Genomic DNA, 15,863 nt, shown 5'->3' on the forward strand with positions numbered 1-15,863 from the left:
CCAGCTAGAAAATACCAAGGTTCATACTTGGGAAGAATTAGCTGCTGCTTTTTACAAACAGTACCAATACAATGCTGATCTTACACCCACTCGTACTCAATTGCGAGGCATGTCTATGGGACCAAAAGAAAGTTTCAAAGAATATGCACAAAAGTGGAGAGATATGGCTGGAAGGGTTCAACCACCCTTATCTGATCGCGAACTAGTCGACATGTTCATGGGCACTTTAACTGGCCCTTTCTATAGCCATTTGCTGGGAAGTTCATCATCAGGTTTCACTGACTTGATACTAACCGGAGAACGTGTCGAAAGCGGCATTCGAAATGGAAAAATTCAAGTAGGATCCTCCTCTGGTACTACAAAAAGGCCCATCAGAAATGAGGTCAATACAGCGCAAATTCAGACAAGTCACAAAAGTGATCAGCATCAATCTGTAGGGGCAGTTATGATCTCCGCATCTGCACCTCAAAAAGATCAACAGCCAAAATATACGCATCGACCAGATGCACCAAGAAGAACTTTCACCAAAATCAACATGCCAATCTCTCAGGCATTGCAGCACTTGCTTAAAGCGGATCTGATCACATTAAGGGGTCCTCCGAAGAATGTCAATACTTCTTCTCTGAATTATCGCCCTGATGCAACATGTGCCTATCATTCAAACTGTCCAGGACATGACGCAGATCACTGCTGGGCCCTGAAAAACAAAATCCAAGACATGATAGATGCTGGAGAAATTGAGTTCGATCCTCCAGAAACTCCAAATGTCATCACAGCACCTATGCCAAAGCATGACAAAACTGTTAATGCTATCATAGACACAGTTTACATTTATGATGTGAACGAAGTATCAATTCCACTCCTCGAAGTCAAAAGAAAGTTCATCCAAGCTGGTTACCTTCCAGGTTGTGATCCCGACTGCTTTTATTGCTCACGCCAACCCAATGGTTGTGAAAATCTAAAGATGGGAATTCAAAAATACATGGATCGCCGTATCATTATGTTTGAGAGGCTCCCTTCTATGGACATGTTGGGCAAAGTCTTTGCCAACGGGATAAGAATGGAAGACGTCTCAGTGATCTCCAGCTTACCATTCAGAATCTCTACCAAGGCTCCATTCAAACTTTCTGCTACACTCAAAGTGGCATCAGTGGTCATTGCTAGACCAACTCCATTTCCATACTCCTCAGACAAAGCTGTCCCATGGGGATATGACACTAATGTTTACATTCATGGAGTTAAGCAGGATCCCTCGACTAAAGAGGACGCAACACTAACTACTTCAGCTGTAAGTAACATTGCGGGCACTAGCAAGATCACGAGAAGTGGAAGAATCTTTTCACCAGAAATTTCTCCAAATATTGCTGCTAGTCCAATCCAGGTTCCAATTCCTATTCCAGATATCAACACTCGAGGCAAAGAGCCACTGATCGAACCAGTTCAAAATCCGGTAGAGATCACTGCTGAGGATCCATCAAAGCAAGAAATGGACGAAATATTGAAAATCATCTGCAAAAGTGATTACAATATCGTCGAACAACTGGGGCATACTGCTTCAAAAATCTCAATGCTATCTCTGCTAAAATATTCAGAAGCTCATGCTAAAGCTCTAATGAAGTTCCTTCAAGCTGCGCATGTGCCTCAAGAAATCCCAATCGACCAATTTGAGAATTGTGTCGCCAGTCTTACAGTGCCCAATGGTCTTGGTTTCTCTGATGTGGATCTAACTCCTGCTGGAAGAAATCACAACAAGGCCCTGCACATCTCTATCGAATGCAACGGCACCACTCTGTCTCATGTGCTAATAGACAATGGTTCCTCTCTAAACGTGTTACCAAAGGTAATACTGGAAAAACTTGACTTCAAAGGAGTTGTGCTACAACCAAGTGATGTAGTTGTAAGAGCCTTCGATGGGTCAACAAGAACGGTGTACGGAGAAGTTAAGCTCCCAATCAGAGTGGGCTCTCAAACTTTCGATGTTATCTTTTCCGTAATAGACGTTCTTCCAACATACTCCTGTTTACTAGGACGCCCTTGGATACATGGGGCAAGCGCTGTAACTTCTACCCTGCATCAGAAGTTAAAATACCCAGTAAAAGGAAAGGTTGTCACAGTCTATGGCGAAGAAGAATATATGGTCAGTCACTTGAGCAACGACAAGTATGTTGAGATGGAGGGCGAATCCATCGAAACTCCGTATCAAGCTTTTGAGGTTGTATCTCCAGATATCTCTACCACCAAGCATATTCCTGCTACTCCAGCTACAACTATGGCTTCTCTCAAAGATGCCAAAGCCATGATTGAACAGGGTGATCGCACAGTATGGGGACAACTCCCTGATATACCCTACAAGTCCGACAAGCTAGGTCTGGGCTATAATGGTGAAAATCAAAAGAATGATCAAAATCCTCGCTCTGAAGGGTTAATATCACACTTCGCCAGCCAAGAAGTAAACGCCATTGATGATGAAGGGACATACTTGAACCACATCATTCAGCCATATCCAGACGAAATTCCACCCATTACCATGGGAATGTGGGATGCTGTGGGAGGACCAAATGACGGTTACAACTACCAGTATATCACACCTCAGAATTCTTACATTGCTCTGGAAGATCTTACTCCAACAGAAGAGGGTAATCAAAATGACGGAAGTATCACAAGTCCCGTCACTCAGCAATATCAAAATCCACCCAAAGAAGTATGGGACACGCTAGGAGAACCCAGCGGCAAATACGACTATATGGTGAAATATTCCGCTCCTCCGAGCTTTTCAACTCCCATCAAAGACATTGTCCCGACTGGATGGGACGAACAGTACGACGACAACTTCGCTCTTGAAGAAGCCAGGAAGATGCCAAACAACGAAGGTTATTATCTGTCACAATACACTCCTTATCAGGATGCACAAGTCTCTATTCAAAACATCATTCCTACTGCATGGGATGGCCTTATCGAGCATCTCGCTCAGCCAATAGAGGGACCTCCACCTGGATTCTCATATCCAACAAATCATCCAACTTATCCTGAGGAATTACCTACGCATTTTCCCACCAGCGGAATCAATGCTACGGAAGACGAAAAGAACAACTGCAACTGGAACAGCTGGGTGCTCCCTGCTAACAACGGTGGATTGAACAACTGGAAAGCAGAGGATGTGATCTCCTTTGATCAGGAGTAAATGCCATTTCCTGTTTTCTTTGTGTATATTGTGCAAAGATAAAAGTGGTTCCTGAACAATCGAACCATGAGCTTGAAAGCCGTGTGCCTTAGCACAACGGTCCTTCTATAAAAAGGGTTTGTCATATCATGATTATGTGCATTCAATAAAATCATGGGATGCTTGCATGTTCAAAATTTTGTGATCCTTTTTCTTTCTTTATTCGCTTTCAAATAGCTATGTTTTTTCTCTTCATACACACTCACATATCTACCATGCAGATTCACATACACGCTGGATCCAGTCAATAACGACTCTGCTATTGCCCGTCATGACTTTGAAAATCCGATCTACCAAACTGAGGACGAAAGTGAGGAAGATTGTGAAGTGCCAAGAGAAATTGCAAGACTTCTAGAACAAGAAGAAAAAGCCATACAGCCTCATGAGGAGCCGATTGAGGTCATCAACTTGGGCAGTGACGAAGAAAAGAAAGAGGTCAGAATTGGGGCTGACTTAGAAAACAGTGTCAAGCAAAGACTGATTCAATTGTTGCAAGACTACGCCGAGATATTCGCCTGGTCTTATCAAGATATGCCTGGCCTTGACACGGACACTGTAGTTCATCGCCTGCCAATCAAAGAAGGAAGCACTCCGGTCAAACAGAGACTGCGAAGGAGTAAGCCTGATATGTCAAAAAAGATCAAAGACGAGGTTGAAAAACAATTCAATGCCGGATTCCTAAAAGTTGTAAGTTATCCTCCTTGGATAGCTAACATCGTGCCTGTACCCAAAAAAGACGGGAAAGTCAGAATGTGTGTAGACTACAGAGATCTGAACCGGGCAAGCCCTAAAGATGATTTCCCTTTACCGCACATCGATGTACTAGTTGACAATACCGCACAATGCAAGGTATTCTCCTTTATGGACGGATTCTCAGGGTACAATCAAATCAAGATGGCACCCGAAGACATGGAAAAAACCACCTTCACAACTCCCTGGGGAACCTTTTGTTACAAAGTAATGCCCTTTGGTCTAAAAAATGCTGGAGCTACCTACCAACGAGCAATGGTAACACTATTTCATGATATGATTCATCAGGAAATAGAGGTGTATGTCGATGACATGATCGCAAAATCCAACACCGAAGAAGAACATTTGAGTCATTTACACAAGCTGTTTGACAGACTCAAGAAATACAGATTACGACTGAATCCGAACAAGTGTACCTTTGGAGTAAGATCCGGTAAACTTCTAGGTTTCATCGTCAGCGGCAAAGGTATTGAAGTTGATCCTGCCAAGGTCAAAGCCATTCAAGAAATGCCTATACCCCGTACCGAGAAACAAGTCAGAGGATTCTTGGGACGTCTAAACTACATAGCCAGATTCATTGCCCATATGACTCCTACTTGTGTGCCAATCTTCAAATTACTGAAGAAAGATCAAGTGGAAAGATGGAATGACAAATGCCAGTTAGCCTTTGATAAAATCAAAGAATACCTTCAAAAACCGCCAATCTTGTTACCTCCTGTGGAAGGCAGACCTCTGATAATGTACCTAACTGTGTTAGAAGATTCAATGGGGTGTGTACTCGGACAACATGACGATTCCGGTCGAAAGGAGCACGCAATCTACTATCTTAGCAAAAAGTTTACCGATTGTGAAACAAGATACTCACTACTCGAAAAAACTTGCTGTGCCTTAGCATGGGCGGCTCGCCGACTAAGACAGTATATGCTAAATCACACCACTTTCCTGATCTCCAAGATGGATCCAATCAAATACGTGTTCGAAAAACCTGCTCTCTCTGGAAGGATTGCAAGATGGCAAATGATCCTAACAGAATATGACATTCAATACACTTCGCAAAAAGCAATCAAAGGAAGTGTGGTAGCTGATCATTTAGCTCATCAAGCAGTAGATGATTATCAGGCATTGAACTTTGACTTCCCAGACGAAGACATTATGCTAGTCAATGACTACAAACAACCAGGATCCCGATGGACTATGGTTTTTGACGGAGCTTCTAATGCGCTCGGTAATGGCATCGGAGCTGTGATCATTTCCCCCACAGGAGGTCATACACCCTTCACCGCCAGATTGTGTTTCAATTGCACCAACAATATAGCCGAATACGAAGCATGCATTCTGGGTCTCAAAGCTGCAATTGATCTAAAAATCAAATTCCTTGAAGTCTACGGAGACTCGGCCTTGGTAATCTACCAAGTCAAAGGGGAATGGGACACAAAGCACCCAAATCTAATTCCATACAAAGAACATGTGTTGAGTTTGATTCCTTACTTCGAGGAGATCACTTTCGAACACATCCCACGCGAGGAAAATCAACTAGCTGATGCCTTAGCTACCATGTCATCCATGTTCAAAGTCAATTGGGACGACGAAGCTCCTATGATCACCATTTACAGGCAAGACGAACCAGCCTATTGCAATGAGATCGATACCGAACAAATGGAAGACAAACCATGGTTCCATGAAATACAAAGGTATCTCGAAACCCAGGAGTACCCTGAAGGGGCATCTATTAACGACAGAAAGTTTCTAAGGAGATTTGCCTCCAAATTCTTCCTAAGCAATGGAACTTTGTACAAGCGCAACCATGACTCGACTTTACTTCGTTGCGTAAACAAGAAGGAAGCAGAACAAATCATGGAAGACATACACAATGGTACCTTCGGTACTCATTCCAACGGACATACAATGGCTAAAAAGATCTTGAGAGCAGGTTACTACTGGTCTACCATGGAGACAGATTGCCATCATCATTCCAAAACTTGTCACAAATGCCAGATATATGCCGACAAAGTGCATGTACCTCCAGTTCCATTAAACGTTCTGACGGCTCCTTGGCCTTTCGCAATGTGGGGTATTGATATGATTGGAGAAATCAAACCTACTGCTTCCAACGGACATCGCTTTATCCTGGTCGCTATTGACTACTTCACAAAGTGGGTAGAGGCAGCTTCATATGCTTCTGTCACCAAGAATGTGGTAGCCAGGTTTATCAAGCACAATCTCATTTGTCGGTACGGCATCCCCGAAAGGATCATCACTGACAATGGCACGAATCTAAACAACAAAATGATTACTGAACTCTGCACGCAGTTCCAGATCAAACATCATAATTCTTCTCCATATCGACCAAAGATGAACGGCGCTGTCGAAGCCGCCAACAAAAACATCAAGAAAATCATACAAAAGATGACAGTAACCTACAAAGACTGGCATGAGATGTTACCTTTTGCTCTTCATGGTTATCGCACATCTGCGCGTACTTCAACAGGGGCAACTCCATTCTCGTTAGTCTACGGTATGGAAGCAGTTCTCCCAATCGAAATCCAGATTCCTTCCTTAAGGATCATGAAAGAAGCCGATCTAGACGAAGACGATTGGATTCAAACTCGATTCGACCAAATACACTTGATCGATGAGAAAAGACTTGCAGCTATCTGTCATGGCCAGCTATACCAAAAGCGCATGATCAAAGCATTCAACAAGAAAGTCAAAAGTCAAGCATACCAAACTGGTGGCTTGGTTATCAAACGCATCATCTTACCACAAGGTGATCCCAGAGGCAAATGGACCCCCACCTACGTGGGACCATTCATAATCAAGAAAATATTCTCCGGCGGTGCCATGTTGCTTACCACCATGGATGGCGAGGATTTCCCACACCCTGTGAATGCGGACATAGTCAAAAAGTACTTTGCTTAAAAAAAAAAAAAAAAATATACAGCTCGCTAAGTTGAAAACCTGAAAGGGCAACTTAGGCAAAAATGAGCGTCTCGGTGGATTGAAAACCCGAAAGGGCGATCCAGGCAAAAATTAGAGACAAAACAAATACAATCCCGGTAGGCTGAAAACCTGAAAGGGCAGCCTAGGCAAAAATTAGGGAATAAAGCATACAACTATGTCCCGCTCAGCTGCCTACTCACCGACAAGGTTCAACACCTCAAAGACACCGATCAGTCCAATCACTTTCTTCCAACAAGTGAGGGATGAGATGCTCGAAGACAGATTGGCAATAGCAGAATTGAAACTTGACTGGATCGTTCTCACATAGCTATTTCTTTTCATAAATACTTTTCAAAACTTTCTGACAATTTCCTACTTCTAGGATTGTTGTCTCCCTATACTAATCCGCCTATCACGGCACCTTTTCAAAAATCAATGCAGCTTATAACTAACATTTTCATTTTTTCTGTTTTGAATACGCGAGCATCCCGATGATATTTTGAATGAACATATGCATTTGAATATGATTGATGTTTACCAGGAAAAACAGGAATAGCATTCCGGACATGTCCCAATTATTTGGACATTATCCTAAACCAGCATCAGAAGGAAGTTTCCCCAATGGAGACACATTCCTCAACAAATCCCTCAAAAAGATTTTTCTTTCGAAAGAAGTCTTATTCCCCAGCAGGGTTGTTCCAGATTACTGTCTTCAGAAGGTGTGATCTCCGCACCCAAACTTGGTCAGATAGTGCATCGGAGGATTATGCATCTTCCTCATTCCCACTCCAAAGGGCGTCACAGTCCGAACTCTCAAAACTACTGTTCATCCCCGAGCAGTAATCAAAGATCCTTCAATAGAACATCCTGGTTCTCAAAGAATTTCCCCAACCCAGGGTACTCAAGCGAGACAGAAGATCATCAACAACCACGATGCCTTCACTTCCAAATGGCTAGCAGGGATTTATTTTCCCAATCACAATGCCTTCATTTCTTGACGACTAAGCTGGGATTTATTTTCCCAATCAGGAGCTTGACACGCTCTAAGCTGCATAAACCATGCATCACATTCACACTCATATTCACATTCACAATCATGCATCATACGCATATTCATACACAACATAACTTGCATATTTCTCCTCTAGCTCGAGGATCTCATATCATACATGCATCATAGACATCGCATATTATTAACTTGATTTTTCAGGTAGACAGATGTCTTCAGCAAAGATGTTCTCACTCACATGCAGTGTTCATCCTGAAACTTATTCAGACAAGCAGTCCTTTCAGATACAATCAAACCAAAGATTCACTCTGAAGAACTCTCATTCTCAACTCATTTATCATCTAACATTGCTAGTCTAAGGCGAAACCTCAGACGGTTCCAGAACGATCTAGCATTACAGATCTAAGGCGAAACCTCAGACGGTTCCAGAACGATCTAACATTGCAGATCTAAGGCGAAACCTCAGACGGTTCCAGAACAATCTAACATTGCAGATCTAAGGCGAAACCTCAGACGGTTCCAGAACGATCTAACATTGCAGATCTAAAGTGATACCTCAAACGGTTCCACAATGATCAACTTTCAAATCCTTCATCAAGATATAATCAACAGATTCATTCTGATGAATAAACCATCAACACATTGTCCAGGTGGCATCCGAAAGCCCATCTCAGGTAATGTTTCAATCTGCCAACAACATTTCACAGACAACATTCAAATGCAACTTCCAACATCTCTGCTGATCAAGGTAAGTGCAAATTTTCAGGGCATCTATTTATTCAATCATCTTCTACCCTCAGATTTCAGACAATCTCTTCAGGTTTAAGAAGATTGAATAGGGGCAACTGTTATACCCCAAAATTTGCCCACTTCTTTTTTCAGGAAAGTTTCAATATGAAAATTAAGAGTCTCATATAAACATGGATTTTTTCAAAATATCCTGACATATGAAGAACTTGGTTTTCAGAATTTTTCTTACACAGTAACTTGGCTTACAGTGGAATTTATTCTTACGCAAACGCCAAATACTGTTCTTTACTTCACAAATACTATTTATTTATTTTACAGATAAATAGTACTAACACAGTTCATGCAGGGTTAAATCTTTTTGCAGGCGCAAAAGCAGGAAACTCACACTGTACTGGTAACAATTGTTTTTGTTTTCCCACTAACTTTTGTGCTATATTCCATTATTTTCAAAATCTTTTCAAATCTATCCTTTCAAATTCAAATCTCAACTTTATTCTATCCATCTCTCTTTTCCCAACAATACCTTACACTTTCTTTCAAATCTCACTACCACTCAAATTTCCTTTTGTACGGAATCACATCATTCCCCAACGTCTCTATCATCTTTCCATTCTATAAATACCTCTCATTCTTCCCACAAATCTCACATCAAATTCTAAATCATCTTTCAAATTCCTACCTCATAATCCATCATTTCTTCTTCCCTAGCAAAAATGGCAAAATGGATAGAAACACTGCTTCTTACAGTCGTCACCATTGCTACGGTGATCACAACTTTCTTCTGCCTGCACAGTCCTGAGGAGTGTGGACCTGCAATGGTTATGCTCCCAATCATCTACATGTTATTGTTCATAGCATGGGTCATTAATCGTCATTCTTAAAATTTGCCGTATTTCTTATTTCTTAAATGTACCGTTTATTCGTCGTACTGTTCAATATAGTATGTGATATTTGTACTGTCAGTATTAAATGTTGTACTATTTGTCATAATATTGCTTAGTTACTAAGATAATATTTTGTGTGTTTTCTGCCAGTCAAATATTCCTATTTCTGTGCATTAAATGATTTTCAGGGTTATTATCGGTAATTTTGCCCGCATACCGTAAATATTAGTTATTTATTATGTCTGTGTTTTTCTAACAAGTCATGTAAATAAACTTTCATTTTTCACATAAAACAAAAACAAAAAACAACAAAAAAAAAAATTAACTTTGACTGTTGATTTTTCACTTTAACTGCTGCTTCAGTACACGAACAGTCGGTTGACAGACAAACTGCAGACAGTACAATTCACAGTGATTTGTACAATCAATCAAATCAATCATTCACAATTCAAATTTCCAAGATTTTTGTGTTAGAAGTCTTCTGAATATCACATGATTAGCAGAAACTCAACACTGCACAAAAATCAGGTACGCTTAACTGCCTCCTATACAGACAGTCCCTAATCAGGGTTTTTCTTGTTTTAACAGGAGCAACAAGTTTTGAGAGCTCAAATGGATTTCATATACATCCATACATCTCAAAGTACCATCATACAAATTTTCAAACTTCAATTCACTCAGACGCACCGTCAGCAGCTCAAACAGTCAACAGACGACCCGTTTGACCAAAAAAGTCAACTGACAGTCAAAAATGAAATTTTTTGTCAAAGTCCATATTTTGTCAAAGGATTCAACATTTGATCATTGGATGATCACAATTCATCAAGGAAAGATCAAAAATCAACAAAACCCTAAGATTCAAAATTAGGGTTTTTGCCTGAAAAGTCAACTCAACTTTGACTGATCATAACTCTCTCATCCTTCATCCAAAAAATGTCAACCAAAGCTCATTTTGAAGGAAATTCAATTATCTTTCAAATGCAATTGATCCCATGGTCATAGCATTCACCATTTGAAAAATATGGCCAAAGACATTACAGGTCATTTTCAAAGTCAACAAAAAGACACTTTTTTCAAAAGGACACACAAGGAGAACCAAAAATCATTTTGACATGAGACCAAAGACATTGGTTAGAGGACTCTTTGAGGTTTCCAAAAAGTGCAAGATCTCCTTCATATGACAAAAATTGAAGGATTTACACCTTGTTGAAGTTGGCTAAATTTTGGGAAAATGCATGAAATCAACATTGCTCAAAAATGTTTTTTTTCCAAAAGATGCCAAGTTTTTGTGGTCCAAACATCTTTGCCATGTTACTATGGGCCTCCCACGACCAAGACAAAGCCCACATCTATATTATCCATTTTTGACATAATTTTATCTTATTTTAAGATTAAAATTAAAGGAAATTGCATGGATAATTGATGGCTTGATCTCCAAGTATGACACACCTCCAAAGTCTTCATTTTTCTGCAGAAAATTGATGCCCAAGACAAGAGCATTGAATGGAGTCAAGCTTGGTCAACAATTCAAAGATTTTTAATATTTTAAAAATCAAACTTTCAACAAAGACAACAAAGCTTCTTGCTTCACTTCCAAGCAGCCTTTGGGCTATAAAAGAAGCATCATACTTCAGCAAGAAAGGGGAGACACGAAGAGATAGCAAGAGAATAGCCACAAACCTCTCAAAATTCTCAAAAAATCTCCATACTTTGTAATTTTCAAAATCAATTTTCCAATCAATATTAATACAAACCAAGCATTCTAATCATCTTCTCAAAGATAATAGAGTAAGATTGAACTTTAAACACAGGCCCATGAGAGTCGTATAAAGCATATAATACTCTTCATGTACATATGAATTTTATTTTCGTTTTTGTATATGCAACTGATTTCAATGCTAACCAACCATCCTATCATGCTCATAAGGTCCTATGCAAATGATCTGGGCCTTAACATGCCAACTCCCACGTGAGGATAGCCATATGCCATTAACATAAGCTTATGAGTGTTCATACTTTAACACCTTCGAACCTATAGCTATGAACATCAAACCACGAAACTAATGACATATTTGGATTCAGGGCATCATGTTTAGTGGATCTGGGTTGTTTTCATATGTTGCTAACGTGTGTTCTTGCAGGTTTGGGAAGCTACCGAAAATAACGTTTTTGCATCGTGAAATAGAGGGGGTTAAAAACCCCCGCTATCTGTCTGAAAAAGTGCATGGGACGGAGGTTGAAGACGACCACGCGTCCGAGCGTGGTTCGTCAGTCAACTTTTCAACCTTCTCTCCTCTGTTTCCATTGGTCCATGCAGGCGAGGGTGGGGACCAGTCTGACTTTGGTCTCCCACTAATCCCATGCCTTGCTTTAATCATGTGCTTCATGTGACCTCAGATCTGAACCCTTGGATCAATTCAATCTCCAATCCAACGCCTCACACACGCAGCTACACCATGCTCCCTCAGTCAACTTCCACACTTGATAAGTATCCTTTTTATATTTTCTATTTTATTTTATTTTTATTGCAAAAATAATTAAAAATAGTTTTAAATTCCAAAAAATTCCACAAAAAATATTTTAGACTTCTAAAAATATATATTATTTTCTGAAATAAAAATATTTTATTTTTCTTCATAATTTCAATATTTTACATAATTAATTAGTATATGTTTATATATTTACTTTTTAATTATTCTAACCAATCAAAAAATCATAAAAAAATTGTTCTTTGTGTTAAATATTGTTTATATATCATAAACTAATTTTGTACATATTTAGGATAATTTTATCATTAAGTTTTAATTATTTGTGTAATTATTTATATAATTATGTTTTAATTAACTTAAAAAATCCAAAAACAATTTCAAAAAATTACAAAAAAATTAGTTTTGTTCTAAAAATCAGTTAACAAATGTTTTATACATATTTTAAACTTATTTGCTAGGTTTAATCATATTTCCATCTTTTCTTTATTTTAAATTAATTAATAATGCATTAATTATATTAAAAATAAATCACAAAAATACAAAAATATGCCTTTTATTTCTTGCAATTTAAAATTCCTAGATAAATGTATAGGATGTCAAATTCATGTAAATAGGCTAGTTTACATTTCCCGCACAATCGATGTAATAGCGTAGATTTACTTTCTGCACTTTACATTTCCGCATTTTAATTTCCAGCACCCATATAAACTGCGTGTATGTCAAAGATAAAACTGAACTGTTGATCGGTCACCATTTCTAGTAAGTTTCCACACCTTTTTCCGATCAAAAGTTGTAATCTTGGTAATACAAAGTGGCATTGTTTTAAGTTTTTATATAAGTTCCTTAGTTTTTCGGTTGTTTGAGCTTTTACATTATTAGTGTGTTTAAGCTTCATAAAAATGCCATTTTATGCGTTGGTTGTTAGTATGTTGTTGGCCAGGTTAATCCCGAGAAAGATGGCGCTCCGAGGCGAGAAAAAGGAGCTGAAAGAGCTAAAGAAGAGGCCAACACGGGCACCCGCGTGCACCCACACGGCCGTGTCAAAAGCTGCCTGGAAAGTGGATTCTGGAGAGCAAAACAGAGGTTTTACACGGGCACCCGTGTTCCTGCACACGGCCCGTGTGGAAAAGTGCCCAGAAAGTGAATTTTGAGGTGAGGGCCAGATGGACAACACGGGCACCCGTGTTCCTGCACACGGCCCGTGTTGTTGAGCGCGGGCAGATGTTCTAATTTTGATATTTTGGAAACCTTGGGCCTCATTAAGGGTATTTCGGTCATTCCGGATACTGAGTGAGTGAAGCAACACTACTAAAACCTAACAGGAATAGAAGAGAGGCATCTTGGATCATTGAGGATAGAGAATTACAGAGAAAGAAGAGTCAAGGGTTTTGGAAGAAGATCTTCAAGAGCACTGGCGATTGGAGATCATATCAACCACTAATTTCTTGTAATGACTTCAATTACTCTTGTTGTTTTCTTTATCATTATGAGTAGCTAAACAACACTATGCTAGGGGTGATGTCCCTGAATCTTTTTATGTGATGAATTGTCACAACCGTTGTTGATGAATTTGATGTTTAATTATAAATTGAGTTTTTGATTCATTGTTCTTAATGCTTTATTATATTGGAAAGTATCTTATCGTTCTACGGTTAGGGTTTGGCGTGACAAACCTCCCTAATGCTTGTGAATCAAAACACTTCCGGCAAATCGCTTAGGAATAAGGATTGCACTTTAGTGATCATTCATTCTAGACTCTAATGCATAAAAGACCTAATACTAAATTCAGTTATTGAGGAATTGAGATTGTCTAATTAGTGTTAAGGGGTTCTTCACTAAGGAATTAGGGAGAACTATTTATAGAATTGATACACAGTTATAATTAAATCATCTCATGAACACGGTGGTTTCAAGGAGTTACATAGGATTCATACATCTACCTTAGCATATCTGCTCATATTTGCACCAAGCTATCTTTTATTTAGTGTTTTATTTATTTCTAGTAATTCTAATTAATCAAACAAACCAAAACAACCCCCATGATATTTTTGTTCAATTGAATCATTGTGAAACTTGTAGTTTACACGCAGTCCGCGAGTTCGATACTGGGTATTTACCCTTCTTTACTACTACATCGAGGAAATAGTACACTTGCTATAATTTCACGATCAAGTTTTTGGCGCCGTTGCCGGGGACTGCCAAACTATAAGCCGAACTCTAAGTCAATTGAAATTTTGTTGCTCTGCGACCAAAATTTTATTTTTATCTGTTATTTTAATTTCGTTGCAGTCTTGTATCTGTTCTAACTGTTGTCTAACTGTTTATGCGAGGTCAGACCTCAGCTAAATTTTCCTTTGACACAGAACCAGAAAGAGCTCTGCACGAGAGACGCCGCAAGGCAAGACTTGAAAGACTGGCAGCACCAAGTGCAAGTCTTAGTGTTCCACATCAGGAAAGCGACGACGAAGTGTCTGTGCACTCGGAGCACAGCGACTCGGACTTTGACAGGGAGATAGATCAGGAACCAGTTAACATGGCTGGAAATCAACCTCCTGCAGAAAGATTGTTAGGGGACTATGGAGGGGCAAATGCTCACCCCAACCGGATGACTATTGTTAATCAACCTGTGAATGTGGCACATTTTCAATTGCATCCATCCACCATTCGCCAGTTAGAGAGCAAGCCGTTCTCCGGAAGAATCAACGAGGATGCAAATAAGCATCTTCAGAGATTTCTCACTACGACAACTTCATTGAAGATCGAAGGTCATTCAGAGGAGGCTAAGAGACTTGTTATGTTCCCGTTTACACTTACTGATGACGCAGAGGAGTGGTTTTACTCACTTCCGGCTGCAAGTATCACGACATGGCAAGAGATGGAAACGGCATTCCTCAATGAATATTTTCCTGCGTCGGTGTTTATCCGAAAAAGATATGACATTGTCAATTTCAAACAAAAAGAGGGGGAATCATTGGGGGATGCATACAAGAGGTTCAAAAGGTGTTTGACTGCATGTCCTACTCATAACATGGACGCTACCGAGCAAATGCAGAATTTTGTGAATGGGTTGCGACTTAAGACAAAGCAGCTTATTGATACCGCTGCTGGTGGTTCAACAAATTTTGCTACAGCCACAGTTATGAAAAGGATCATAGAGGCAATAGCTGCTAATGAGCATCTTGAGTTGTATGATCGTACCATGAGCCAACCGGAGGGCAAAATTGATTTGAAGTTGCCAGAACAGGTTGTAAAGATGGAGGATCAGATTGCTGCAGAGGTAGAGAGAAGGTTAAAAAAGATGAATATTGGAACTCAGACCGTAGCACAGGTGGAACCAGTTAAAGCGGTTCTTTGTGAAATATGTGGTGGACCGCACTTTGCTATGCATTGTGTGGCAACGAAAGAACAGGTTGAGCAGATTCATATGTTGAGGCAGAATAATCCTTATGCCAACACATATAATCCGGGGTGGAAAAATCATCCGAACTTTTCATGGAAAGACCAGCAAGGAAACATCCAGAAGCCGGTTCAAGGACAACAACCATATCAACCTCAGACTCAACAATACCAACCACAGGGGCAACAATATCGTCCGCAACAACAACCATACCAACAACCTCCATATCAACAACAATTCCAACATCATCCTCAACAATTTCAACAACAGGTACCAAAGAAAGAAGATTGGGAGATCGCTCTTGAAAAAGTGGCAACCCAAAACTCTCAGTTTCAAGAAGAGACAAGAGCCAACCTCAGGAACACCACGGCTTCGATTAAAAATCTTGAAGTTCAAATGGGTCAAATAGCACAACATCTCACTC

Source organism: Vicia villosa, linkage group LG1 (genome assembly GCF_029867415.1).
Source record: "Vicia villosa cultivar HV-30 ecotype Madison, WI linkage group LG1, Vvil1.0, whole genome shotgun sequence".
In the NCBI taxonomy this organism is placed as follows: Eukaryota; Viridiplantae; Streptophyta; class Magnoliopsida; order Fabales; family Fabaceae; genus Vicia; species Vicia villosa.